At 42.5% G+C, this 27,531-nt stretch overlaps 2 pseudogenes; one reads left to right on the top strand and one right to left on the bottom strand.

Moving 5' to 3' along the window:
* Positions 1-22,903: 22,903 nt before the first annotated feature.
* Positions 22,904-23,530, bottom strand: LOC150058345 (THO complex subunit 7 homolog pseudogene; annotated as a pseudogene).
* A 1,402-nt stretch (positions 23,531-24,932) lies between these two features.
* On the top strand, positions 24,933-25,464 carry LOC150058344 (glycine cleavage system H protein, mitochondrial pseudogene; annotated as a pseudogene).
* The last annotated feature ends 2,067 nt before the right edge of the window (positions 25,465-27,531 follow it).

Here is a 27,531-nt window from a genome sequence, read left to right as displayed (position 1 = left end):
TGTTTCCAAGCTCCTCACTGGACTGGCCAGGAAGGTATTGAACAGAAAGAAAAGGAGTGTGTGCTGTGGAGCTCTTATCTAAGCATTTTTTTAGAGCTGGATCAGGCACAAATGGTTTTATATGCAATACAACTCAATAAAACCCAGTTTAGTTAATCCAGTTGTCATGTTGGAAAAGAGGCTGAACTGGTACAGTTCACTTTGACAACAAGAAAGTAAACATGAGACAATGTGCCTCTGATACTCTAGACCCCTTCTAATGCCCACGAGGGTGACTACTAGCTGTTTAATAAAGCTCAGCTGTCAGACTCATCAGCAAGGGTCCAGGCAAAGTTGTGGCAGCATAGTGAAACCTTTAAGACGTGTCAAATAGCAGTCACAGGGATGAAAAACCGGATCTGTGTAGTTTGCATGAGTGGAGTTCTCTGAACTTATCTGTCACCCTGCCTCCCAAACTATCTAAACAGCTTGCAGATCTTGGTCACCTTGTGGGCTGTGGTTATATTAGTTCTTACTAATCCTGGGACATCAGGGGATTGTGACAGTGGCAGCAAGAGAAGTCAAACATTCTAAACCCCAGCACTTTAATACCTGTTGTCCAAGTTTCATTTTTTAATTTTTAAAAATTTGTGATAGAACAGATGTGGTGGTACATACCTGTAATACAAGCTACTCAGGAGGTGGCAGCAAGTGGATCTTAGGTTTGAAGCAAGCCCTGGAAAAAGTTAGTGAGGCATTATCTGAAAAAACGTACAACAACAAAAAGGCTTGATGACATAGCTTAAGCAGTAGAGCACTTTCCCTAGCAAGTGTAAGGCCCTGGGTTCAATTTCTAGTACTGTATGACAAGGATATAGTAGGATACCAAAAGCATAGAGTATCTTATTGCCAGCATGTTAAGGTGTGAAGTACTAAATGAAATCTCACTGTTGCACAGCCAATCTCTAGAACTTTCTTCCTCTGCAAAACTGAAATTCGATGTCCATAAAACAGTTTTCTATTACCCTTTTCAGGACTGGTAACAATTATGAGTATAACCTGTGCCTGTCCTTGGGCTTAAATTAAGAGCCTGGACCCTGTCCCTGAACTTTTTTCTATTCAAGGCTAGTGCTCTACTACTTGAGCTACAGTGTCACCCCCATCTTTTTTTGGAGGGGGGGCAGTTCTGGGTCTTGAAATCAGGGCCTTCTTTTATTCAAGGCTGGCATTACTTCCAGCATTTTCTGTTTATATGGTACTGAGGAATCAAACATACGGCTTCATGCATGCTCGACCAGCTGTAACACTGCCTCCATCTTTTTCTTTAGTAGTTTATTGGAGACAGGAGTGTCATGTACTTTCATGCCTGGACTAGCTTCAAACTGTGATCTTCAAATCTCAGCCTCCAAAACAGCTAGGATTTCAGGCGTAAGAGCCACCAGCACCCAGTTGTAGATTCCCGCACCCCCCACAAAAGTCAGCAAAACTCTTAATTTGGAAGTTGATGTGTACAGCAAATAATGTTCCACAAAGGAACCTGATTTACTCACCTGACAACAAAGACAAGTATTAGTCATGGGAAGAGTCACACCCTCCTCATCTTTAGCTTAATCTTTCAACACCCCAATTTGCTGTCACTGGGCAGTAGTCAGACCTGTAATCTGACTACTTAAATGACTGAGAGGACAGGTGTGAGATGGTTTCCTCTCACAGTTCAGGAATGGGAGCTCCACTCTTCCTGGGCCATCAGTGGGGCACAGGGCCTGTGTGTGAGAAATGCAGGAGCCAACAATGAAAGCCATTACATTTAGATTACAGTAATTAACACCTTTATGCACTTAGCATCAATCATGTTGACATGATTTGTGTGTTTTTATTTACATTGCCTTATTTATGTAGATACGTTGTCTGGAGCAGGAATGGCCACAGTGAATTTGACTTTTCAAAGCTAAACCTCTGCCTGAGTGATATGGTGATATGCCAAGAGACAGTGGGAAAGAGCTGTCATAACCCCACTCACACATCACACATGTCCCCACACAGCATGGACAGCCCCAGAGCATGTGGCCCTTACCTGACTCTTCCACACCATCTCTGCCTCCTCCTCTCACTGTGTCCCAGCCCAGGCAGGTTTCTTTCTGTTCCACCTACTCAAGAATTGGGGTATAAGTAAATTCTTTGGGATGTGATCCTAGGAACAAAGGAAGGGAGGGCAAAGTGTGTCAGAAAAGTTGGCCAACCAAGTGTGTGTCCAGGTAATCGTGGGGACAGTCAGGCTGTGAAACAAATGGGTCCAGGGGAAGTAACCCAGTGGGTAAATGGCCCTGTCTCCTCTCTGATACTGGAACACGGTGATGGGGGGGGGGCAGTTCCACCTATTGTCCTCGTATCTGTCTTAGAGTACTTCAGCTAGTTGTTCATATATGATGTACTTTTCTGGGTCTACCCTGCAGAAGATTTTTTTTTTTCATTTCTCCTGGAGATTTTAGAAGGAGAGGTACATGTCCACCAACCGATGTCCTTTGCTGACAGTTGATCCTGGGGACATCTCTGGTCTCCTAGAGATGGAGAGGCAGATAAAGCCCTTAAGCATAAAGATTGAGGAAGGCTTCAGAACAGGACGTCCTTATCCTGGATGGACAGACAGAAAGCCCAGCCTGCTCGGCTACCCCAATGGAGGCTAGAGAAGCTTGTAGTTCCTTCCAGACACAAGTGCTGCATGTCACTTCAGGGATGGTCAAGCTCTTGACTCCTGTATCACAGGAAAGAGCCAAGAGTAGTGGTGGTGGAATATCACCCTGTTTGTTAGCCAGCTTTGCATTACTCTAATTGAGGGAAAACAGGAATAAAACTCTAGTTTTGCTTGCTTTTAATTGCTTAATTTGCTCCTATTTTTATTAGTTACACAGCTGAGCACCTAAGCTTTGCTATAGTTCACACCTCTGGTGTGGGTACATGGATCAAAAAGGTGATGTTTACATAGGTTGTTTTTTCAGGAATTCCAATGCAAATCAGATGACTCAAACCACTCATCCTTTACTTGCCCAAGCCAGGTGACTGCTGGGTCACCTTCTAATATCAAACTGTAGAAAACTACAATCTCAGAGACCCTAACACCCCCATTATCAGTACATCTGTGCATAGAAAGGACAGATGTACAGAGCATGTGAAACACACCAAGTATTTCACTTTCCCTTAACCTTATTGCCACCTCTTTCTTCCTTCCCTCCTTATCTCTCCCACATCCATTTCTCTTCCTTCTTCCCTTTCTCCTTTTCTAACTTCCTGTCTTCCTCCTTCTCTCCCTCCCTCTATTCTTTTTATCAGGCAGACAGGTTCAAATTATGTAGCTCAACTGCCCTATTTTGGGGAGGTGAATTTGTAACTTTAGCCATCTTGTGAGAAAACTCTCCCCTCCACCCTCTCTCAATTCAGTGGGATTTTTTTGTTGTTTTCTTTCATTCTATTACAAACTTGATTACAGAGGGGTTACAATTCCATAAATAAGTTAATGAGTATATTTCTTATTCAACATCGTTACCCCTCCCTCATTTTTCTCCCACTTTCCTTTCCCCCAACTCCCCTCCCCCTTCAACTTGTAAAGCTCATTTCAACATAGTGTTCTGTGAGTATTGCTGTTGCATTGACTTACCCTTTGTCTTTTGTCTCACTATTTTGTTAACCCTACTGCCTTCCCCAAATTAGATAAACTCATATACAAGACAGGGTTTGGAAATAGAAAACAGTGATAACCAGCACAGGGGATAAACCAAAAAGAAATACCTTCACACAGTACATTAAAAAATCTCTAGTTTCCATACCTTGGAGTTCATTCCAATTAGCATCATTTTATGTGGTCATATGTACATAGCTATTGAGCTATTGTGATCCTCTGCTGTACTAATTATTACAAAGGAAGGAAACCATGGAGCCTATGTTTCTTTGGGTCTGGCTTACTTCACTTAATACGAATTTTTTCCAAGTCTTTCCATTTCCTTACAAATGGGGCAATGTCATTCTTTCTGATGGAAGTAGAGTTCCATTGTGTGTGTGTGTGTGTGTGTGTGTGTGTGTGTGTGTGTGTGTGTGTGTGTGTGTATAGATATATACATACATATATATCACCTTTTCTTGATCCATTCATCTACTGATATGCATGTGGGTTGGTTCCATATCTTAGCTATGATAAGTAATGCTGCAATGAACATAGTTGTGCTGGTAGGTTTAGTGTAGCCTTGTTTGTGATTATTTGAGTAAATGCCCAGGAGTGGGAATTCTAGGTCATAAGGGAGCTCTATGTTTAGTTTTTTTGAGGAATCTCCAAAATGCTTTCCAGAGTGGTTGAACTAGTTTATATTTCCACCAACAGTGTAGTAGCATTCCCTTTTGGCCACATCCCCACCAGCATCTATTATTATTTGTTTTCTTGCTAATGGCCATTCTAACTGGGGTGAAGTAGAATCTCAATGTAGTTTTGATTTTCATTTCTTTTATTCTTTTTTCCCAGTCCTGGGCTTGTGCTCAGGGCCTGAGGATTGTCCTTGGGCTTTCCTCGAGGTTAATGCTCTACCACTTAAGCCACAGCACCACTTCCATCTTTTTCTATGTATCTGGTGCCAAGGTATCGAACCTGGGGTCTTCATGCATGCTAGGCAAGCACTCTACCACTAGGCCAAACTCCCGGCCCTGATTTTCATTTCTTTTCTGGCCAGAGAAATTGAACATTTTTCCATGTGTCTATTGGATATTCTTATTTCCTCTCCAGAGGGTGTCTTTTTAATTCTTTAGCTCACTTATCAATGGGGTGGTTGTTTTTTTGAGTATTTGTTATTGGGAGGATTGAGCTCTGGGAATATTTTTGATATGAGGCCTTTGTTGTGTAGTTAGTGAAGATCTTCTCCCAACCTGTGGGATTTCTATTTATCTTGCTAGTTATATCCTTTGTCATGCAGAAACTCTACAGTTTAATTCCATCCCATTTGTCTAGCTTTTTTTTTTTTTTTACCAGTCCTGGGCCTTGAACTTAGGGCCTGAGCACTGTCCTTGGGCTTTCTCAAGGCTAGAGCTCTACTATTTGAACAACAGCTCCATTTCTGGCTTTTTTCTATGTATGTGGTACTGAGGAATCAAACCTGGGTCTTTGTGCACACTAGGCAAGCACCCTACCACTAGGCCAAACTCCCAGCCCCCCTTTTTTGTTTTACTTGTTGTGTTTCTGGATCATTAGGAGCTCTCGTGTAGCCCCTATCCCTTCCTGTAATATTTGCAGAGTATCTGCTCTTACCTCAAGGTCTTTGATCCATTTAGAGTTGCTTCTGGTGCAGGGTGTTATATAAGGATCTAACTTTAGTTTTAATGTTTGAATTACTTCACAGTGGACCATGTGGGTGTTGTTCAGTAACATTACTGTAATGTACTTACCAGGAGTCAACCTGAAAGGAGGAACGGTTTGTTCTGGCTTAGAGATTCAGAGGCTGTAGTCCAGGGCTGATTTGTCCCATTGCTTTTTGCTGTGGTGGGACTGCACAGCCTGGTAGAGGCTTGAATCAGTGAGAAAAGAAAGGAAAGGGTAGAGCCCTACGATCCCATGCAAGGGTACAACTCAGTGACAGAATTTCTCTCAGTAGACTTCACTTTTTACAGGTTCTACCACTTCTCGGTAGCTCACTACCACATGAGTACCAACTCTCTAACACATGGGCTTAGATTCACACTGTAGCATCCCATATCTAGGACCTGATGGAGTAGCAGTGTTAAACCTTGATGTTTCCTCTGCCTAACATAATTTTCCCATCAAAAGCTGTATAACTTGGCCAGATACGGTGGCTGACACTTTTAATCCTAGGTACTCAGGAGGCTGAGATCTGGGGATTGAGGTTGAAAGACAGCCTGGGCACTACAGAGTGTGAGACTCTGATCTCTAATTAATCACCAGAAAACCAGTAGTGGCTCAAGAGGGAGGGTAGTAGCGTTGAGCTGAAGAGCTCAGGGACAGCGCACAGGCCCAGAGTTCAAGCCCCATGACCAACAACAACTATATATTTTCTCAAACATCATCTTACCAGAGATCTGTCTTCACCAATCTCTATAAAACATTAACCCCTACTCACGTGTAGCATGTTATTACATGTATTTTATATATATGTGTGTACACATTTGTATATGGGTTTAGCGTCTTACCTTTCTCTCCTTTACTGTTGTATCTTAAATCATATTTAAATCCAATCATGAGAAAATAGAGATGCCACATTTTGAGAAGTTGAATTTGGAGTCTTTATTAAAAGGCTGGTGACTGCGTGGAGCACTTCTGTCTCAAAGACCAGCAGCCAGCAAACACTGTTAGGAATCTGAGCCATGAAAGTCAGAGAGGAAAGAAAGAACAAAAACAATATCAACAAACCAATTCAGCTCCAATGAAGAGCTGAAATGGGACACCATGGACTGGAGAAAAGCCAAGAGTTAGGAGATAGAGCATTTCATGAGCACCAATTGGCAGATAATACGATGCCACATAGTTTATTGATTTAACATAGCTTAGCAGAGTTGACACTATAGTCTAGTTCCTATCTTCTAGTCCTAACTTGCCTAATTCTATCCTGCCTATCCTGCACACCTGCTGGGCTCCCCTCTCTGACATCTCTTAGTCCCGAAGTGGAACAGGGCCTGCCCGTCAGTTGTTAGACGCAGCTCCCAGTCCTGTCGCGGTGTGAGCTCGTCCGTCCTCTTGGGCAAAGAGCAGTTTCTGCACGGCCAAAGATCCTCGAACCGCAGTCTCAGATAAGGCCAGCAGAAGTGCCATCCCTCATTCTGGATCCTTTGTTTATATTGGTCCTTTCTGGCCCAAACTCCGTGTTTGATTCGGATTGGTTACGCCTTGGTCCTTGCTTGGTCTGGATTGATTACGCCCTTTGTCAGTGGTGTCCAGAGATGTGCTGGTTGCTTATTCTAGCTCTTGCTCTGTCTATTCTGCCCAGGTGACCTGGGCTCCTATGATGCTACATCTTATAAGCCATGCTCCTGACCGTTCCTATGGTTACAGTCATATGTGTCCTTACATCATTTTTATCGCCCATGTCCACAAGCCTTTAGGTACAAGTTTGTATTGGCGATATACTTTTTAGTTTCATTTCTTTACTCTGCTCCTCTCATATTATTGTATCACTAGTTTATATCATATTCATTTAGCATTCCACAATATATTCATCATATACCATTTTCATATTATATTTATTATATTCATCATGTTAATATTTTCATCTTATTAAATGCTCACAACAAATATGAACATGGAGACACATGGCCTGGTATAATAAGACCAGAGCTGGTCCAGGCCTAAATAGGGTCAGGTCAGGGGACAGGTTCACAGGAAACTGGGACTGACAGGCTTAGTAACCGATCATTCAAGTCTGGGCCCCCCCCTCCATGGATACCGGCACACCCACCACCTGGGAAGTTGGTGGCTTCACCTTTCCCCACCATGAAGACAAGATGCCAGACTCTACCATGCACCATGTGGCCAAGATGGTGCCAGCCAGACCCAGTCTCCTCAGTTCACTACCATTAAAAGGAAAGGCCCAGAAGCAACAGGCTTTGATTTGGCACATAGCTTCATTGCCACCAAATCTCAATTGCTAGTCAATAAATATTTGTTGAGTGAACTAGTCAGATCTCTCCTTCCACTTATGAAAGTATACTTCCAGTTTCTATTTTCAAGTAGCAGATGGACTATGAACTCAAAGTGATCATATCATACCCTGATGCCCATTTAAAAAAATAGAGTGGTTCAAAATGGACATGCTCAATTTTAACCAGCCAGCTGAATGTGTTCCAGTTTTGGGGGAAGGGATAGAGAATTCTTCAAATATTGAGAACTGAAGCAATTTCATAGGTGTCTTTTTGTCAGCAGGAAGCAGGAGAGTTCCTGGAATTTGCCCCTCATACTCTTGATTCCTAGTCACATGATGTTCATGTTCCTTCTGCGCCAAGGCCAGTTCAAAACATTGAACTTTTAAAGTGTTGACTCACCAAAATGGCTGGATGGACCTAGCTTCAAGAGAAAGGAACACAAAAGAAAGAGAAACCTGGGACAAACACCACCAGCTTTGCTTTGCACATCAAACAGTTCTCAATGTGTATTTTGTATTGAGACTGAGGTAAACACTGGCCTGAGTCCTATACATTCTTGAAGGAGAATTTATTTGCTCCACAAGGTGAGGTTGGCTGGAAACCAATGTTTACAGTCCTTGTGTTTGCTTTCTGCTACTTGACAATTTAGCCAATTACAAATCAGTTTTTTTTTTTTACCAAAACCAAAACAAACAGGGAAAAAAAAAAAACCAAACCTAAAACTTAATTGGCTTGATTTGATGGCTCATCCCTATAATCCTAGCTTTTGTGAAGCCGAGATCGGAAGGACTGCAGTTGAAGGCCAGATTAGCATAATTTTTCTTTTCACAAACCATTTTCTAGACAACTTGATATATAATCAGCCAGTTATTTCAGTAGAAAATTTTGTGGTCAGTTTTCCAAGAGCAATCAACACCTTAAGAGAGGTATTTATTGTAAATGAATACGAAAACGGCATAAAATTCATACACAGATAAAAAGATAATTATAATGCCAATCTCACATGTCTACCAGAAGCTAGAAAACAGATACAACAGGGCAGAGAAAACCATTCTCCCAGCCTTAGTATAAACCATTTCCTTGCATTTCTTTTTGGGTTGTCTTACTTATGGGTGAATCTCCTAGAAACATATCCTGGAGTTTTGAAAAGCTGAACAGTACCTTTAAAAAAGAATCTGCCGGGGCCAGGAGTTTGGCCTAGTGGTACAGGGCTTGCCTACCATGCACAAAAACCCGGGTTCAATTCCTCGGTACCACATACATAGAAAAAAATAAAAAGCCAGAAATGGTGCTGTGGCTCAAGTGATAGAGCTCTAGCCTCGAGAAAGTCCAAGGACAGTGCTCAGGCCCTGAGCTCAAGTGCAAGACTGGCAAAATAAATAAGTAAGTAAATAAATGAAAAATAGATTAAAAAAAAAAAAAGAATCTGCCTTTGGCCAAGAGTGGTCACCTAGCATGCATAAAGCCCTGGGTCTGATTCCTCGGTGCCACACACTCAGGAAAAGCTGGAAGTGGTGCTATGGCTCAAGTAGCAGCACTAGCCTTGAGCAAAAAGTGTCCAAGCACAGTGCCCAGGCCCAGAGTTCAAGCCCCAGGATTGGCAAAAAAAAAAATCTGGTGGGCCAGGAGTTTGGCCTAGTAGTAGAGTGTTTGCCTAGCATGCACGAAGACCTGGGTTCGATTTCTCAGTACCACATATATAGAAAAGCTGGAACTGGTGCTGTGGCTCAAGTGGTAGAGCTCTAACCTTGAGGAAAGCCCAAGGACAGTGCTCAGGCCCCGAGTTCAGTCCCCAGGACTGGCAAAAAAAAAAATAAAATAAAATCTGTCATTAAATAAAGGCCCAAATATGCTGATTAGAGGGCAAGAGGATGTGATGTTAACGTGCTGGGTTTGTTTGTGTGTTTGTTTGTTTGTTTGTCAAAACGCAAAAGCAATATCCAAGGTCAGGGACTGCTTCAGATTTTCTGCCTCCAGGTTCTTGGCTGAGGCTGTGGGTTGAAGCAACATGGCTGGAAGGGAGATGGGTAACCCCGAGAATGCAGGGTAGATGTACGTCAGGCACATTTGAGCAATTTTGTTTTCTGTGTTGGCTGTCCTGTGGTTATAATTCTGAGCTGGTTAATCTCCTGTGTCAGCTCAGACTGTCTTGAGCAGGAAACACAGTCATCCTCCATAGAAGTCTGTATCCCCAACATGCCATTGCTGGAAATCTCCTTTTTCCTTCACTGGCTTCCTCATTTGGTGGGGCACATCCTATGTAGTTTCCTGAGAAAGGGTGGGTGGGATGTAGATAGCTGAGGCTACCAGGAAGTAGATGGACTCAGAGAAAACAAGCGGGGGGGGGGGGGGGGGGGGGGAACAAAACTGAGCCTGGAGAAATTTAGGTTAGCACAGACTAACAAATGAAAGTAAAATTAAAAGATGATGAGACCTGTGGGTGCAGGCTCAGATAAAGGGAGCCTGATAGAGGGGAATTCAATTCTAAAATCCAGTTATTATGTCTGGGCCTTGGAGCTCCTAGATGTTACATCAGAGCATTAGAGATGCTGGAGGGAGAGATTCTGCTCCACTCTCCCAGCTGGTGGACCTCTCCCTAGCTGCAAGCTAGAGACAAGCTGGCATCTTCCTGAGATTAAAGGGAGATATTGAGAGCCACAATCTATGTATCTGGTCTCATCCCTGCCATTGCACAATGTCCCCTGAAGGAGGACAGCGAAACCAAAGCAATCTGATATTAACTCCAAGCTATTACTTCCCCTTATTTGGGTGCCACTGGGTATACTCCTAGACAGGTCATTATCTAGCTCTGGATTGGGCTGGGTTTCTTGGAAAGAGGGAGCCTCAGGGATTCTCCCTTGCCTTGGAAGTTAGAATCACCTGGGAGGCTTCAGTTGAGCTGTCCAGGTTCCACTGCAGGGCCACTGTTGTTTTTTTTTTGCCAGTCCTGGGCTTGAGCTCAGGGCCTGAGCACTGTCCTTGGACTTTCTCAAGGCTAGAGCTCTACCACTTGAGCCTCAGCACCGGCTTTTGTCTATGTATGTGGTACTGAGGAATCGAACCCGGATCTTCATGCATGCTAGGTAAGCACTTTAACCACTAGACCAAACTCCCGGCCCTGCAGGGCCACTGTTTCAGAGTCTCTAAGAGACTCCCTCACATGCATATCCACTGTTTTCTCAAAGGATTAAACACTACAATGCCCACACTGGCACTTGACTATGCCTGATGCCCGAGGAAAGATGTGAGTGCTTTCCATCACCCTATGAACAAATTTGCCTATTTTCTTAAATCTTTTTCTCCTAAGGCAGACACTAGATGCTATTTCTTCATTTCCATATATGTCTTTTTAAAATTCACTTACTTAAAATACATATGAATTAAATGTCTGAGGTTTGCTTCAAGACCATCTGAGGTGGAGTGCAATGAAGGAGGAAGAGAAGAACCATGACTGGGTGTGGATTTAGAACGAAGTTGGGGCTTGGGGAGTCATTGCATTTACTTGAACCACTGTATCCTTGATTCTATGACACCAAACAACCAGGCTGCTGACCCTCTGTAAAACCACAGATTCTACAAATTGTACCAAATCAATGTGAACGTACACAATTTCATGTCAAACACCCGAATCTAAGGTGGCAGCAAAGGAGTTGAGACTCTGTACTTCAATTTTCAAATTTTTATTTAGTTAAGACTAGAGAAAAATACTTTAAAAGACCTAAGGGAGGGGCCAGGAGTTTGGCCTAGTGGTAGAGTGCTTGCCTAGCATGCATAAAGCCCTGGGTTCGATTCCTTGGTACCACATACATAGAAAAAGCTGGAAGTGGTGCTGTGGCTCAAGTGGTAGAGCACTAGCCTTGAGAAAGTCCAAGGACAGTGCTCAGGCCCTGAGTTCAAGCCCCAGGACTGGCAAAAAAAAAAACAACCCTAAGGGATAGCACCCAGGTCCTGAGTTTAAGTTCCAGTACTGGCTCACACATACACACACAACCAGACATGAGGTAAGTATTTAAAAAGTGTCAGGATAGCTTGCTTTGATCCTCTTTTCAAATGTGGCTTCTTTTTTTTCTTTGAAAAGCTGTTTATTTTCGGTCCACTAAGTGTCCTGCAATCTTCATTTTGAGACTGCAGCTGATAGAAGCTCCGAGAGTCTGCCAGCAAAACCCACTGTCAGCTTACAGGCTCACAGTCAGCCAGAGTGGGAGAGCAGGTTTTGATTTCCAGAAGCCTTCTAATGAGAATTTCAGTTATAATAAATATCTACAATCTTCTCTTTCAAGCTTTCTATTTTGCAGAATGCTTGAGTGGGCGAAACCCTTAGAAACAGTTTCTTCTGCATGCCTTGACTGCACTCAGGCCCCAGGCAGGGTTTCCTGAGCATGACTAACTGAGCTCTCACCAGCAGTAACTGAGTATAAGACGCCCCATCTCCAAGGCCTTGAGCAAACTTCTCATCAGATAAACCTGAAGTCCCTGTCTCATTAAAACCTTTTGCTCACGCCTGTAATCCTAGGTACTCAGGAGGCTGAGATCTGAGGATCGCAATTCAAAGACAGCCCAGGCACAAAAGTCCCATGAGACTCTTATCTCCAATTAACCACCAGAAAACTGGAAGTGGCACTGCGGCTCAAGGGGTAGGGTGGTAGCCTTGAGCTGAAGAGCCCAGGAACAGTGCCCAGCCCCAGAGTTCAAGCCCCATGACTGACCATAAAACAAAACAAAACAAAAAAACCTCTCCAAAGCAGACACTGGCTCTTTTTTAAACTTCTTTTTATTGCCTTATTTCTCTGGCTAAGATTTCAAGTAGTATATTGAATAAAAGTAGACTGTAGATATCTTTATTCCATTCTTGATTTTAAAGAAAATATTTCTTCCCATTTACCATAATGTTGGCTATAGGTTTGATTTATACAACTTTACTATTTTAAAGTATGATCTTTTCTATTCTTAGTTTATTACAGTTTTCTTTTCATGATCAGATGTTGAATTTTGTCAAAGGCCTTTTCTGAATCTATCGAGGTGACCATGGAAATTTTGATCCTAATTCTGTTCATGTGGTGTTTTATGCTTATTGTATGTGTGTTGAACCATCCTTGCATCTTTGAAGTGAAACTGATTTGATTGTGGTACATGACTTTTGAAATATGTTCTTGAGTTCTATTTGCAGATATGTTGACTTGAGAACCACTTTATACAACTACTTAAAGATAAAATAGCAGGGTACCAGTGAAGCCAACCTCAGGTAGAAAAGACTGTGAGACTTTTATCTCAAATTAACTAGCAAAAAGTCAGAAGTAGAGCTGTGGCTCAAGTGGTAGAGTGCTAGCTTTGAGTATAAAAGCTCAAAGACAGTGCCCAGGCCCTGAGTTCAAGCTTGAGGACCAGCATGTATGCATGTACACACACACACACACACACACACACACACACACACGCACATACACACACGCGCACGTTAAAAAAACAACAATAACAAAAAAAAAGACTATTGAGGATTTTTGTACCACCTCAGTGACAATTCAGCATGCCATATTTCCAGCTCAGTTTAGGTTGTTCATATTTTCAGTTTTGATAGGTCACAGGTATCTAGGAATTTATCTCTTTAATTTATTGGAATACAAGTTCTCAAAATATTCCTTGATTATCTTTCAGGCTCAATAATACATGTTGAAAATCTCCATTTTTATTTACCTATTTAAATATCTAATTACCACATATAAATTGTATGAGGCAGGGAAGCTTATTGAGATATTTCCACACATGTTTACAATGTATCTCAATCAGCTGATCTCACCTCCTTACTCAATATATTCTTAACTAGACTCATTGTTTTATTTAAACTTGAGCTATTGATAAGAAATACTTTTATTTTATTTGGACAGTACTAGGATTGGAACTCAAGGTTTATTGCTTGTTAGGCAAGTGCTTTACCATTTGAGCCACTCTGCCAAGAAGAAATAATTCCATTCAAAGAAAAATACTGAGATGATTAAATCTCTGGGAAGATACAATCCTGGTCTATGTTTTATCAGAATGAAAAGTATCAAAAATATTAATTGTAAAACTACCTGATTCTATTCAATGGGACTATAGTCAAAGATGTTGAACAAAACTTAAAAAACAAATCTGGGGGTTTTTTCTGTTTGTTTTTTTTAGCCAGTATCTTATTATACTGTTCCAGTTATCTTTAAACTCATAATCCTCTTGTTTTGGTCTTCTGAGTGCTGGAATTAACAGGTGTGGTGCCACCTTCTTGACTCAAAATATTTCCTCTGGCATACAACACTTACAGGGCAAGGCACACTGTTGTTTGTCCAAACTAACAAGAGACTCCATAAGGTGAGTGTGACTTTTAACTTCTTCCAGTGGAAAAAGTCAGCATAGTTGCCTGCTCAAAACAATGACTTATTACTTAGTTTTACTTTTTGTGTGTGTGCCACACAACCTGGGCAATTCTCTTGGCTTTTTCCACTCAAGACTGGTGCTCTACCACTTGAGCCACAGCTTTACTTCCAGCTTTTCTTTTGTTAGGTTTTTTTTGGCGGGGGGGGGGGAGGGGGGCCCAGTTCTGGGACTTGGACTCAGGGCCTGAGCACTGTCCTTGGGCATTCCTCAAGGCTAGCGCTCTATCACTTCAGCCACAGCACCACTTCCGGATTTTTTTTTCTGTGTATATGGTACTGAGGAATCAAATACGGGTCTTCAGGCATGTTAGGCAAGCACTCTACCATTAGGCCATGCTCCCGACTTACTTTCAGCTTTTTGTTATTATGGACTTTTCTGTTTGGGCTGGCTTTAAATATTATGATCCTCAGATCTCAGCCTTTTGAGTAGCTAGGATTATAGGCATGAGCCACCAGCATCTGGATTTGACCTGCTATTTATTGCAGTTAAAAGTGCTAAGAGGCTAGGCTAGGAGTTTGGTCTAGTGGTAGAGTGCTTGCCTTGCACTAAGACCCTGGTTCGATTCCTCAGGATCACTTACATAGAAAAAAGCTGGTAGTGGTGCTGTGACTCACTTGGTAGAGCGTTAACCTTGAGGAAAGCCCAAGGACAGCATTCAGGCCTGAGTTGAAGCCCCAGGACTAGCAAAAAAGAAAAAAAGTGCTAAGGTGAAGCCAGGCTCCACCTATCCATTCAGGAGGCTGAGATCTGAAGATCATTATTCATAGATAAACCTGGGTAGGAAAATGCAGGAGACCCCTATCTCTAGTTAACTACCAAAAAGCCTGAAGTAGATATATAGCTCAAATGGTAGAGCTCTAGCCTTGGGCAAAAAAGCTGAAGGACAGTCTCCAGGCCCTGAGTTAAAGCCCCAGGTGTCTCTCTCTCTCTCTCTCTCTCTCTCTCTCTCTCTCTCTCTCTCTCTCTCTCTCTCTCTCTCTCTCTCTCTCTTTCTGTCTCTCTCTCTCTGTCACACACACATACACACACACACACACACACATTCCCCCTCCCTCACACACACAAAAGTGCTAAGGTATCATGTGATAGAACATATAGAGAGAGCGTGGTTTGACATAGCCTAACATCTCGTTTCATGCAACTTTTATGGACTCTGATATAAAATTTTCTGTCAGTAGTTTTAATGAGAATAATTGCTTAACCAGGGTACTAAATGACTGATCACTTAGTCAATAAACAGCTTCTCATGGTCAAGACACATTTTGGCAGTAGTATGAAACTTAAGAGAAAAAAGGTATCACAATTACACCAAATTCAGACATTCTTTAGAGAATGCAACCATTTTGCATTATTGAAAATAATATACCTAACACAGTAAGAAATAAATATGTAAACTCTGACCTTGTGTGTGTGTGTGTGTGTGTGTTATATGAGTACTGTAGCTTGCACTCATGGCTTTTCACTCAAGGATGGGACTCTACCACTTGAGCCACATCTCCACTATTTAATTGGAGATAAGCATGTCAGATTTGACTGCTTAGGCTGGGTTCAAACTGAGCCTCAGATGGCCTTCTGAGTAACTAGGATTACACGTGTGAATTGCTGGCACCTGGCAATGCTGATGCTATAAGTAAGATGACGTTAGAATGATTTTTAAATTCTTTTCCTTCTTTTTTTTTTTGTGGGTCATGAGGCTTGAACTTGGCCTAGACACTTTCCCTGAGCTCGTCAGCTCTAGCCTACCACCCTACCCTTAAGCCAAGCCCCATTTCCCATTTTCTCCCTAGAAAGAGATAAGAGTCTCAGGTCCTTTTGTGCCCTGGCTGGGTTTGAACCTTGATCCTCAGCTCTCAGCCTCCTTAGTAGTTAGGATTATAGGCGAGAGCCACCATGCCCAGCTCTTTTCCTCTTTATAGTGAAGATCATTTCACGACTGTGAAATGTATGGATAAGACTCCTCAGCTTAGTTTGGGTACAGTATAGCTGCCAGCATGTAAGAAGCCATTAGTGGAAAAGGGTGGGGTTGTTTTGTTCAAATATTATGAGGCTGAAATTCTGAAGCTGTGAAAATAGAACGATTAGTCATCCTCTCCTTGAGTAAGTAGTAGTTTGAGGACCTAGTAAAAGAAACTATGTCCAGACACCATGACACATGCCAAAGAACTCTCTCACAAAGATCATTTTCTTGCTTGTTTTCAAGACAAAATACAGCATGCAATTTCTTTCAGGAAGTAGAAATGGTATAGAAGACATGGTCTGAAAGATAGCTTCATGACTCATGAAGTTCCTGTCAATGGGAGTCATTACCTATCTCCTCTTTCTAGACACTGAACAGTGAATGTACCTTACCTTTACTGATAGAGATGGCTTTGCTCTCCAGATAGTTCTTCAAAGTATACATGAGTGATCGTGAAGTCACCTGTGGAAGAAACATACTCATATCAGTGGATGACTTATTTTCTCTGGAAAGATGCCCAGGTCTTCAAAGGGAAACTGAAGCAAGGAGTTCTTTTTTTGGAAGAGTATTAAGGTCAGATGTTTCCTGCCCACTACCACACACAGAGACTTACCATCCATAAATAGCTAACCTTTTGTAGACCCTCTTGGCTCTGTTTAACTTATCTGGATGTTACTTATGAAATAGAACCAAAATGGTTGTCTTTTAGATAATTCAAATAAATTTAGCGGAGAAAAGAAAGTAACATTTCAGAATATCTAAATATCTCCATACTGATCTAGATGGAGATTATAATTGTGTAAGAGAGAAAGGCACATGGTGTCCCTGATATGTAGATATTAGATCCAAACAGTACAAGAGCGATGACTCAATATTCGGTACACAAGGTCATTGATACCATCTTGGAGATATAACTATAATTACATAGACATAAAAATCCTTAATGAGATATGTACTCTATAGACAATATTATATATACATATATATATATATCTGTATGTGTCTATGACATATAAACTCTCAGCTATGTTCTAAAATTTATGTGCCAGTGATTACATCTAGAGATTCCCTTCTTGAATACTTGTTTGTTAAACATGACATTTGAAATATGATGTAAAAATCAGTGTTAATAAAATCTTTTTTTTTTTTTTTTGGCCCCTTTCTCTTTCTGGCCCCGCTCGCTCCGGCCCTGCTCGCTCCGGCCCGGCTAGGCCCTCTTTCTAGCTCAGGCCCCGCTCGCTCCGGCCCCGCTTGCTTCCGCCCGGCTCGCTCCAGCTTGCTCTTGGCCCCGCTCGCTCCGGCCCGGCCAGCTCTCGCTTGCTCCTGGCTCTGCTCGCTCCGGCCCCTTCTCGCTCTGGCCCCGCTCACTCCGGCCTCGCTGGCTCTGGCTCGGCTCGCTCCGGCCCCGCTCGCTCCGGCCACCACTCGGTTGGGCTCTGTTCACTTCAGCTCAGCTCGCTTCTTTCGCTCTCTGTCGCCGTCGCAGTCTTGTCTCTGCCACTTCCGGCTTGGTTGTGTATGTGGGATACCGAGGAATCGAACCCGGGTCTTTGTGCATGCTAGTCAAGCACTTTAACCGCTAGGCCAAACTCCCCGGCCCAACAAAATCTTTTAAAATAATTTAAAAAAAATCAGGTGTCAGCTGGGAATTTGGCCTAGAGGTAGAGTTTGGACTAGTGGTAGACCTGGTTTCGATTCTTTGGTATTACATACAAGTAATAGAGCTCTAGCCTTGAGAAAGTTCAAGGACAATGACCAGACAGTGAGATCAAGCCCCAGGACTGGAGAAGAAGAAGAGGAGGAGGAGGAGGAGGAAGAGGAGGAAGAGGAGGAGGAGGAGCAGGAGGAAGAAGAAGAAGAAGAAGAAGAAGAAGAAGAAGAAGAAGAAGAAGAAGAAGAACAACAACAACAACAACAACAACAACAACAACAACTGGTGTGGGGAGCCTGTGGTTCACACCTGTAATCCTAGCTACTCAGAAGGCTGAGATCTGAGGATCACAGTTCAAAGCTAGCATGGGCATGAAACTCTTATCTCCAATTAACCACCAGAAAACCAGAAGTAGTGCTGTGGCTCAAGTGGTAGAGTACTATCCTTGAGCTGAAGAGTTCAGGGACAGTTTGCAGGCCCAGAGTTCAAGCCCCACAACCAATCAACCAAAACAACAACAACAACAACAACAAAAAACAAAGAAAACACCCAACAAAACAAAACAAAACAAAATAACGGGGTAGGATTGGGGCCAAGATTAACATTAGTTAATTGGTACGTATCTGTGGCACTAAGTTCTGGGGGCAATCTATTCTCAGACTTGGAAGCTCACTGTTCCTGGACCTCTCTGTACCTCTCCCTGTGCACACTTGCACAGAAAGCATTGCATTCGTCCACCTGGCGCCTCTGCAGAAGTGCTGACTCTTCACTTTCCCCCCTCCCTCCAGAGCCATGAATATTTGCTTAAAGACTGTTGCTTAGTCAGGTGCTGGTAGCTCACACTTATAGTCCTACTACTCTGGAGACTTGAGATCTCAGGATCCCTGTTCAAAGCCAGCTTGGGCAGATAGACTCAAGAAACTCTTCTCTCCAATTAGTCACACACACACACACACACACACACACACACACACACACACACACTCACACACAAACCAACTGGAAGTGGAGCTCAAGTGGTAGAGTGCCTTCCAACTGAAGGGACCCCTTTCTTGACTTCCCCAAAATCCATCCCCTATAGGCATTTCCCATCTTTATGACAAAGGAGGACTTGACCTAAGGCGGGGCTGCAGAATCCCTGATAATAGCTCAGATTACAAGAGCAGCTAAACCAGGGGGAGTTACCAGAATTCCTCCCCACCCCACCCCCCTTGGCCTGCCAGGGAATTCCCTCCCCTTCCTTTGTAGTCAGAGCAGCGCACCAGAAGCCCATCGAGATGATAGGTCCCGTTAAACAGCAAAGGTGTCAGTGGTTGCCCCAGCCATCAATCAATCATGCTGAATTCCATTGGCCTCCTGTGTATGGCCAGCCCAACCACATGGCTGGGGGCCTATAAAAGTAGCCTGGGGTCGCTATAAAAGTAGGTGGGGTCACTCTCACTCACATCCCAGAGATGGCCCTGACCGGTCAGTATGATTCTCCATGCTAGGAGTGGAATAAAACTCTGTTTAACTTAACTTCCAACTTCCACTTTTGTGTCAGACTCCTTCCTTTGATCACGGACCCTAACACCAACCTTGAGCACAAAAAGCCAAGAAGGAGCAGGAGGCCTTGAGTTTGAATTTAAGCATCAGTGGTGGAGTCCTTCCCTCTTCTCTCTTCTGCCCACATAGATTACTTACAACCCTAAAGAAAGTGAGAAACATTCACATTTTCAGTGTGTGTCCTTTTTGTTTCAGAGTTTACTGGCATTTCCCTTTATTTTCTCCATGTTGTTTTATATCATTTCCTTCCTCTACTGGTATCTGCAATGTTCTGGGAAGATTGGAAGAAAATTCTATTAGTTTTGGAGAGGCCAGGCTGGTGGCTCATGCCTGTAATCCTAGCTACTCCCAAGACTGAGATCGGAGGGTCAAGGTTCAAAAGGCAGCCCAGACACAAAAGGACCTGAGACTCTTATCTCCAATAAACCTCTATCTAGAACACGGGAAGTGGGGCATGGCTCAAGAGTAGGGCAGTAGTCTTGAGCTGAAGAGCTCGGACAACGCCCAGGCCTAAGGGTAGGATGGTAGCCTTGAGCTATAGAGCTCAGGGACAGCATCCAGGTGCAGTTCAAGCCCCAAGACCTACACACACACACACACACAAAATGTGGAGAGATTTGTGGCTGGGAGTGACTTCTCAGCATCTTCAGGAATCCAAGTTTCTTAAAGAATTAGCAACAATATACATTCTATATAGTTTATATTTATAGCCATACCTCATGAATAATTCTCCTGCCTGGCATGCACCAAGCCCTGGGCTCAATTCCTCTGTACCACATACACAGACAAAGCCAGAAGTGGTCCTGTGACTCAAATGTTAGAATGCTAGCCTTGAGAAAATCCCAAGGACAGTGCCCAGACCCTGAGTTCAAGCCCCAGGACTGGCAAAATAAATAAATAAATAAAGATTAGCAAAAAGAGAAGGCACAAAATAACATTTTCCATCTGCTCTGTTAAAATGATATGCTTTGGTTGGAATTCATTGAACAGTAAAAAACAAACAAACAAAAACCTAGAATCTCACTCAAGGACAAACATTGTTAATATTTTGGCATATTCTCTTTACTTTTTGTATCTCTTCATTCAAAAAAAAGGCGGGGGGCAGGGGCCAGGAGTTTGGCCTAGTTGTAGAATGCTTGCCTAGCATGCACAAAGACCCAGGTTCGATTCCTCGGTACCACATACATAGGAAAAAGCTGGAAATGGTGCTGTGGCTCAAGTGGTATAGCTCTAGCCTTGAGAAAGCCCAAAGACAGTGCTCAGGCCCTGAGGACTGGAAAAAAAAAATTTAAGCCAGGCCTGGCTTATGCCTGTAATCCTAGCTATTCAGGAGGCTGAGATCTGAGGATCTGGGTTCAAGCCAGCCCAGGCATTAAAGTCAGTGAGACTGTTATCTCTGATTAACCATCAGAAAATTGGAAGTGACACTGTGGTTCAAGGGACAGGGTGGTAGCTTTGAGCTACAAAACTCAAGGACAGTGTCCAGGCCCAGAGTTCAAGTCCCGTGACCAAAAAACAACTAGGATGGGGATGGAGGATGTAATTCAATGTGGAGTGCTTACCTGGCATGCACAGAACACTGGGCAAAAGAAAAACAAAACATAAAAGCAATCTCCTTACAAGTAAGAGTTATGTTTCAGGTTTCTTATTCTCCATATAGTATAAATATAGTCAAGGATATATGTATATCCTATATATATTTATATATTTATCCTATAATTATACCTTATAGGATATATAAGAAAATAAAACATAAGAAAAACCAAATATAAAGGCAAGCTCCTTACAAGTAAGACCTATGTTTCAGGTGTCTTATTCTGTATATAGTATAGACACAATAAAGGGTACACATATATATCATATATATCCTGTAGGATGGATATATGCCCCGGCCAGCGGGGTTCAGTCAACTGAGACCCGAGAGGGAACCATACCTAAATGAGTGGGACAGACAAACACAAAGAATGAGACCAAGACAGTGCTCTGATCAAGGTCTGTTTATTGAAAGTCAGAGGGGGTTTATATAGGGCTTTAAAGCAGGGGCTAGCTTGCAAGAATATCAAGGTAAGCAGGAAAGGGGGCCTGAGAAAACAAGACATGGGGCAAGTTAACTTGTCGAGATAACAGTTCAAACATTCCTTAGCATAAGGCAGAGCAGTCTTTGTCAAGATAGCCTCTGGATGTCTCTGTACACAGAGCAAAGCAATCAGTAAATAAAGATAATGATCCAGATGTCTCTTAGCACAAAGTAAGCGGCCTAAAACTTTTTTACTAAGCTATCATATTAAAAGTATTAGACAGCAAGTTAAGAGACCCTGAGGCAGTCTCCAACAGATATATATGATATATATATGTATATTTATACCTATAATGGCAGCTACTTGAAGCAAAGCTAAGAGGATTTCGAGTTTGAGTCCAGCCTACATAAAGTTCTAAAGAAAACAGAAAACAAAAGAGGGAAACAAAAGTGGTCCATAGCTCAATCTAGAACATGAACAAATAAATGAATAAATGACATATGAAAGATCAATGACTCAATGAAAGATCAGTCATTTTAGGCAACTCCTTTATTATGCTTTTTAATCTCAAACAACTATTTATTCCATTATTTTTCTACTAAAAAGTGGATTTTAAGAGACCATAGAGAGAAATCATAACAACACACTTAATCACATTTCTCCAGTATTACATACTAAAGCAAGTAATAAATACTAAAATTTAAAATTAGTATTTAATACTCATGTATACAATACTTAAGATTATCTTTTACATCAGCAAACCACAGCATCATGGAAGCTTTCCCCATAAGGAAGGGACAAGTAGTATGCATACATCTGATAGGTTCATGATCCCCCAGAAGTTTTATTCATGGACATACCAGAAATGCCACCTTCTTACAGTCTGACTTTCTTTATAAAACTATCAAAGTTACTAGTCTAAAACTACCTAGAATGCTAAGAAGCAAAATCATGCAGGCTTACAACATTTTAGATGTTATTTTCTACTTTTAAGACTAAAAGTTGAATTGAGTACTGGTGGTTCAGAGCTGCAACTTGAGCTACTCAGGAAGCTGAGCTCTGAAGATCACAGTCAAAACAATCCTGAGTAGAAAAATCTGGAAAATTCCATCTTCTGTTAAGCAGTAAACAATTCTGGACTTTAGACCTGGCTCACTTGAGCAAGAAAGCTGAGCAAGACCAGGTGACCCAGAGTCCTGAGTTCAATCTCTGGTACCAGCAACAAGAAAGCGGGGGAGGGGATAAAACATGCAGGCTGGGGTTGAAACACTTATGGTAAAGCACCTGCCCAGAAAATGGAAGGCCCTAAATTCAAACTCCAGTACAATAACAGAAAAACCCTTCATTTCAACAAAACCAAATATATACTGAAATCATTTTTGTGTGAATATGAATAACATGCAAATATTTAAAAGCAAAATATTTCACTGCTTGGCCGGGAGTTTGGCCTAGTGGTAGAGTTCTTCCCTAGCATGCATGAAGACCTGGGTTCAATTCCTCGGTACCACATACATAGAAAAAAAGCTGGAAGTGATGCTGAGGCTCAAGTGGTAGAGCTCTAGCCTTGAGAAAGTCCAAGGACAGTGCTCAGGCCCTGAGCTCAAGCCCAGGACTGGCAAAAAAAAAAAAAATTCACTGCCAAAACTAAATATTTCAAGAATATAACAAATTCTAAACATACCACAGTCATGTAGCTGTTTTAATACACTTGAGAATGAGTGACTAGCCTGTCTGTAACTTAGGCTTTTTATCCATGAAACTTTCTTCACCTTTTTCTCCCTCAGAGAGTTTCTCATCACTTTCCAATGTTTGCTGAAGTTCATGGACAGTACAAAGAAGAACATAAAACTGTTTCCATCTCAATTTCAGCTTATCTTCAACACTTTCTTTAATATGTGAAAGATGTCCAAATTCTTTCCCCAGAGCCTCTAATTCCTTTAATGTCTGATGCCTGTCTGGATGACACTGGATCGCTTTTGCCATCATATTCTTGGTGATTCTCCCATATTCTTTTTGCTTAAAGAATCTCCTTTTTGCACTCAGAGATTTTCTTATGTGCTTCAGCAATGTCACCTTCTATTTCCTTGCAAACCTTTCTGTAATTTTCCATTTCTCTGCGACTCATATCATACACCAGCAAAGTTTTGCCCATTGAAAATTCGCACTGAGTCAAGGTGCTCAGCATACGTTGGTACTGGCCATATCATTCTTCACCATTTAACAAAACTTTTCACTAGCAGATGAAGTCTCTGATCATCACCTGCGCCGTCTCCATCAATTAGGAGAACTTCCGTTCACTTCATCATTGGTTGAAGTTCCCATGGCATCATCTTCCCGGTGGCAGCAGAGGTCAAACTCTATGTTTTTCATTATTTTATCAAGTACATACTTGGAGCTTTCATCACTTCGTCTATGGTTAACAATTTTGCCAATAGCACTAAAATTCCAGTTGAAGGCATTGTAAAGTTGATCCATAGTGTGAATGTGAATCAGTAAACAAACTGATATCTGGAAGAATGAGCCCACCATTTGTCCCATCCAAATTTATCAGGCTTAAAATACTACCTGCCTTATGTCTGGTACATGTTGTGGATAATACCCAAAGATTGCCCTTTTCATTGTAATATCCCCCCAGGAAAGGTGAAAGCATTATCAGTTTGTCACCAAGATTACAAGAAAAGAAGATGCATACTGGCATTGTGTGTGTGTGTGTGTGTGTGTGTGTGTGTGTGTGTGTGTGTGTGTTGATCCACAGATAGATAGATAGATAGATAGATAGATAAACATATACATCAACCAAAGTAAATAAGATCTCATTAGCATCACCTCTTTCTGTTTATTTGTTGTGGGGCTTGAACTCAGGGCCTTAGTGCTATCCCTGAGCTTTGTTGCTCAAGGCTAGTGGTCTACCATTTGAGCCTTAGCACCACTTCTGGTTTTCTGGTTGTTAATTGGAGATAAAAATCTCATGAACTTTCCTTCCTGGGCTGGCTTTGAACTGTGATCCTCAGATCTCAGCCTCCTGAGTAGCTAGGATTACAGGTGAGCCACCATCACCAAGCTTGCTGTCAACTCTTTTGAGGAGGCTTGAGCTTATTTTCTTCTGCCAGACACCTCTCATTCCCATGGGACTGTACCCCAATACTGAGCAGTTCATGAAGACAAGGCCTGCCTTGGAATTTCCTCTTTATTCTGCTGGAAGCACTTGATGGCTTATCTTTGAACTAGGCATAGTTCTCCTCAGGGCTGCTTCTTTTTAGGTTGGAATATCAATGGGCATTCATAAGCTTGCCTTTGTGTTGCATGTTCTTTCACCACCATGGAGACCCACTTACCAGCTGCTCCAGACTTTCTACTTTCTTTCCCATCCCTGCCATCATCTGCAACATGTAGTTTTACCTAGTAGTAACTGTTTATATTCTCTACTTTTTCTAGTATTTTTTTTTAAGGTTGGCACCAAAAGATTCTGTGAATCCACATTTACTGAACCACTGTCAAAAGTTCATATAGCATCGCTTCAAGAGGGGTGAACCGAAGGTCCACTCTGTGTGTTAAGAGAATGGCAGTGATGGCACTGCAGAAGATGGATGGATGGATAGAGAAGCTAAAAGCTATAACACAAAGCATGCCACAGTTGAGGCGGGATGAGGGGAGAGCAAAGGGAACTCTGAAGTGAGCTCTTCAAAAACTTTAATCAGGAGCGGGGCGGGGTGGTGGAGGCGCCTTGCGGCGACCCTTGCAACCCCTGCAGATGATCATGGCCAGGAGCTTGGGGTCCGCGGCCTGCAGCCTGCGCACGGCCCTGGCGCCCGCTGTGCCCCGCTGCGGCTCTGGAGGCTGAGCTCCGACGCCGTGTGGCCGCTGCGCACGCCGCCCCCACCCAACCCCGCTCTGTTCTCCGTGCGTAAATTCACATGGAAACATGAATGGATAAGGGCAGAAAATGGGATCGGAACTGTCGGAATCAGCAATTTTGCACAGGAAGCTCTGGGAGATGTTGTTTATTGCAGTCTGCCTGAAGTTGGGACAAAATTGAAAAAAGCAAGATGAGTTTGGTGCTTTGGAAAGTGTGAAAGCTGCCAGTGAACTCTCGTCTCCTCTATCAGGAGAAGTAACTGCAGTTAATGAAGCACTTGCAGAAAATCCAGGGCTTGTCAACAAATCTTGTTATGAAGATGGTTGGCTGATAAAGATGACAATGAGTAACTCTTCAGAACTAGATGAACTAATGAATGAAGAAGCATATGAGAAATACATAAAATCCATTGAGGAGTGAAAATGGCACCCTGAATAAACTAGAGTGAAGAAATTTACTACACACAGTGGTGCAGTAAATTAGTGGTGGAAGAAAAACTTAACATTTTGCAATGACTCAACACTTTCTGGTAGGAAAAGCAAGGACTCAACACTACTAAGAGAAAAAATATCCTTCACTTTCCAGTGATTACAATGTTCTTTTTAACAATACATTAATAAATTTTAGACTAAACCCTAGGATTTGGTGTTCTGAATTTATTGTCCAGGGTAAAAATCTATAGAGATTATGTATCTCAATAATAACTATTAGCATACACCCTATTGTAACTAAATCCACCTCTGGATTTGGATTGACCTAATGACCTTGCCACTTGAAATAACTGGGAGTGGAGGAAAGTGCTTGTTGGAGAGCCTCTATGAAGAATTCTAGCTCCATTTTATAATGCACTGCATGTGCTGGTGCTATTTTTATACAGTGAAGCAACAAGTTTGCAGCAAAGTAAGAAATAAAATATTAAATCTCTTCATTAACAAAACAAAAGCTTTAATCAGTAGGACATTGAACGAATCATAGAGGTAGAAGATAAAGAAGAACATGGGAGAATTCTTAAGCTTGAATATAGAATACAGGGTGTTTTCTACTAGGTTAAAGGACCTAGGGGAGGTGTTATTTCAGCTTCAGCTGCCTAGCCCTTCTCGAAGAGGAGACATCAAAGAGGAAGCCAATTTTCTATAGGGGAGCCCAGAAGAGTTCTCTGGTTGAATTATAGCTTTGACTACCATCAGCACATAGTAGTAATATTATCACCACCCCTGCCTACAGCTAAGGAACATGTGGCAATGAGACGCTTGCTTGTTTCCGTGAAAGGGAGTGATAAGGCTATACTCAACAACAACAAGGAATTCCTAAGGTTAAGAAATCCTGCTTTAATTGTACACACTTGTTTCTGTGACAAACGTGCTAAATGTAAGTAATGCACCGTGGCGTTCCCCATCGTGGCTCTGTCAAGAGATGAGGATAAGCTGGGGACCGCTGGCTCTCACCTGCAACCTTAGCTACTCAGGAGGCTGAGATCTGAGGATGAAGGTTCAAAGGCAGATTGGACAGGAAAGTCCATGAGATTCTTATTTCGAATTAATACCCCAAACTGGAAATGGGGCTGTGGCTCAAATGGTAGAGCAAAAGAAGTTCAGAGACAGCACTCAGGCCCTGTGTTCAAACCTCATGACCAGTGTGCATACGCACGCGTACCCCCCCCCCCCACACACACACACTCACACACACACTCACACACACAGACGGGCTTAATGGCATCTGACCCTCCATTCCTGGCCCAAGGCTGTGAAATGAGGAAAGAGTTGTAGTTAGTCCAGATTCAAATGGTTGTGAGTGAGCAACAGGAGAACTAATCACAGGCAAAATGATGAGTGTCACAACCACAGCAACCAGAGAAGAGCCGATAATGGACACCAGACCAGGGAACTGGTGTTTGGGTGACCAGGGGCCTGAAGTCTTCCTCCAGTTTCAAGTGTCCTGGGTCCATTGAAAGGTATTTATTGAGAAGGGTACAGGAGTGTGCATGAAGAAGCAGTGAGGTCACAGTAAGCTTGCAGTCACAAGAATCAACCATGCCACATACTCAAGTGCAAAACAACTTTTATTTTTTCTTTAGAAGCTGCTCTAAGCAGCAGCTTACAATTAACATAGAAATTTAGGGAAATTTCCAGAAAGTTGGGTGTGTAACTAGCCTACACTTAGGATAGGAATCTGAGGTCCTGCAAGCCCGGACAGAGACTCTCAGCATTCTGAGAGTTCAGAGACGAGGCATTCCATCTCCCAGTCCTTTCAGGTCTCCAGCGTGGCTTTTGGGGACTCTCACAGAGGAGCAAATTCGAGAACTCATTCACAATATTGGGACAAAAAGAAGGTACAGATGGAATATTCACCGAGATATAAAAGGAAGCTAGCGGGCCAGGAATGTGACCTAGTGGTAGAGCGCTTGCCTAGCATACATGAAGCCCTAGGTTTGATTCCTCCTTACCACCTACACAGAAAAAGCTGGAAGTGGTGCTGTGGCTCAAGGATAGAGTAC

Source organism: Megascapheus bottae, chromosome 10 (assembly GCF_031878675.1).
Source record: "Megascapheus bottae isolate mThoBot1 chromosome 10, mThoBot2.hap1, whole genome shotgun sequence".
NCBI lineage: Eukaryota > Metazoa > Chordata > Mammalia > Rodentia > Geomyidae > Megascapheus > Megascapheus bottae.
Note: the sequence above shows the minus strand (reverse complement) of the source record. Positions and strands in the feature narration are given on the sequence as shown.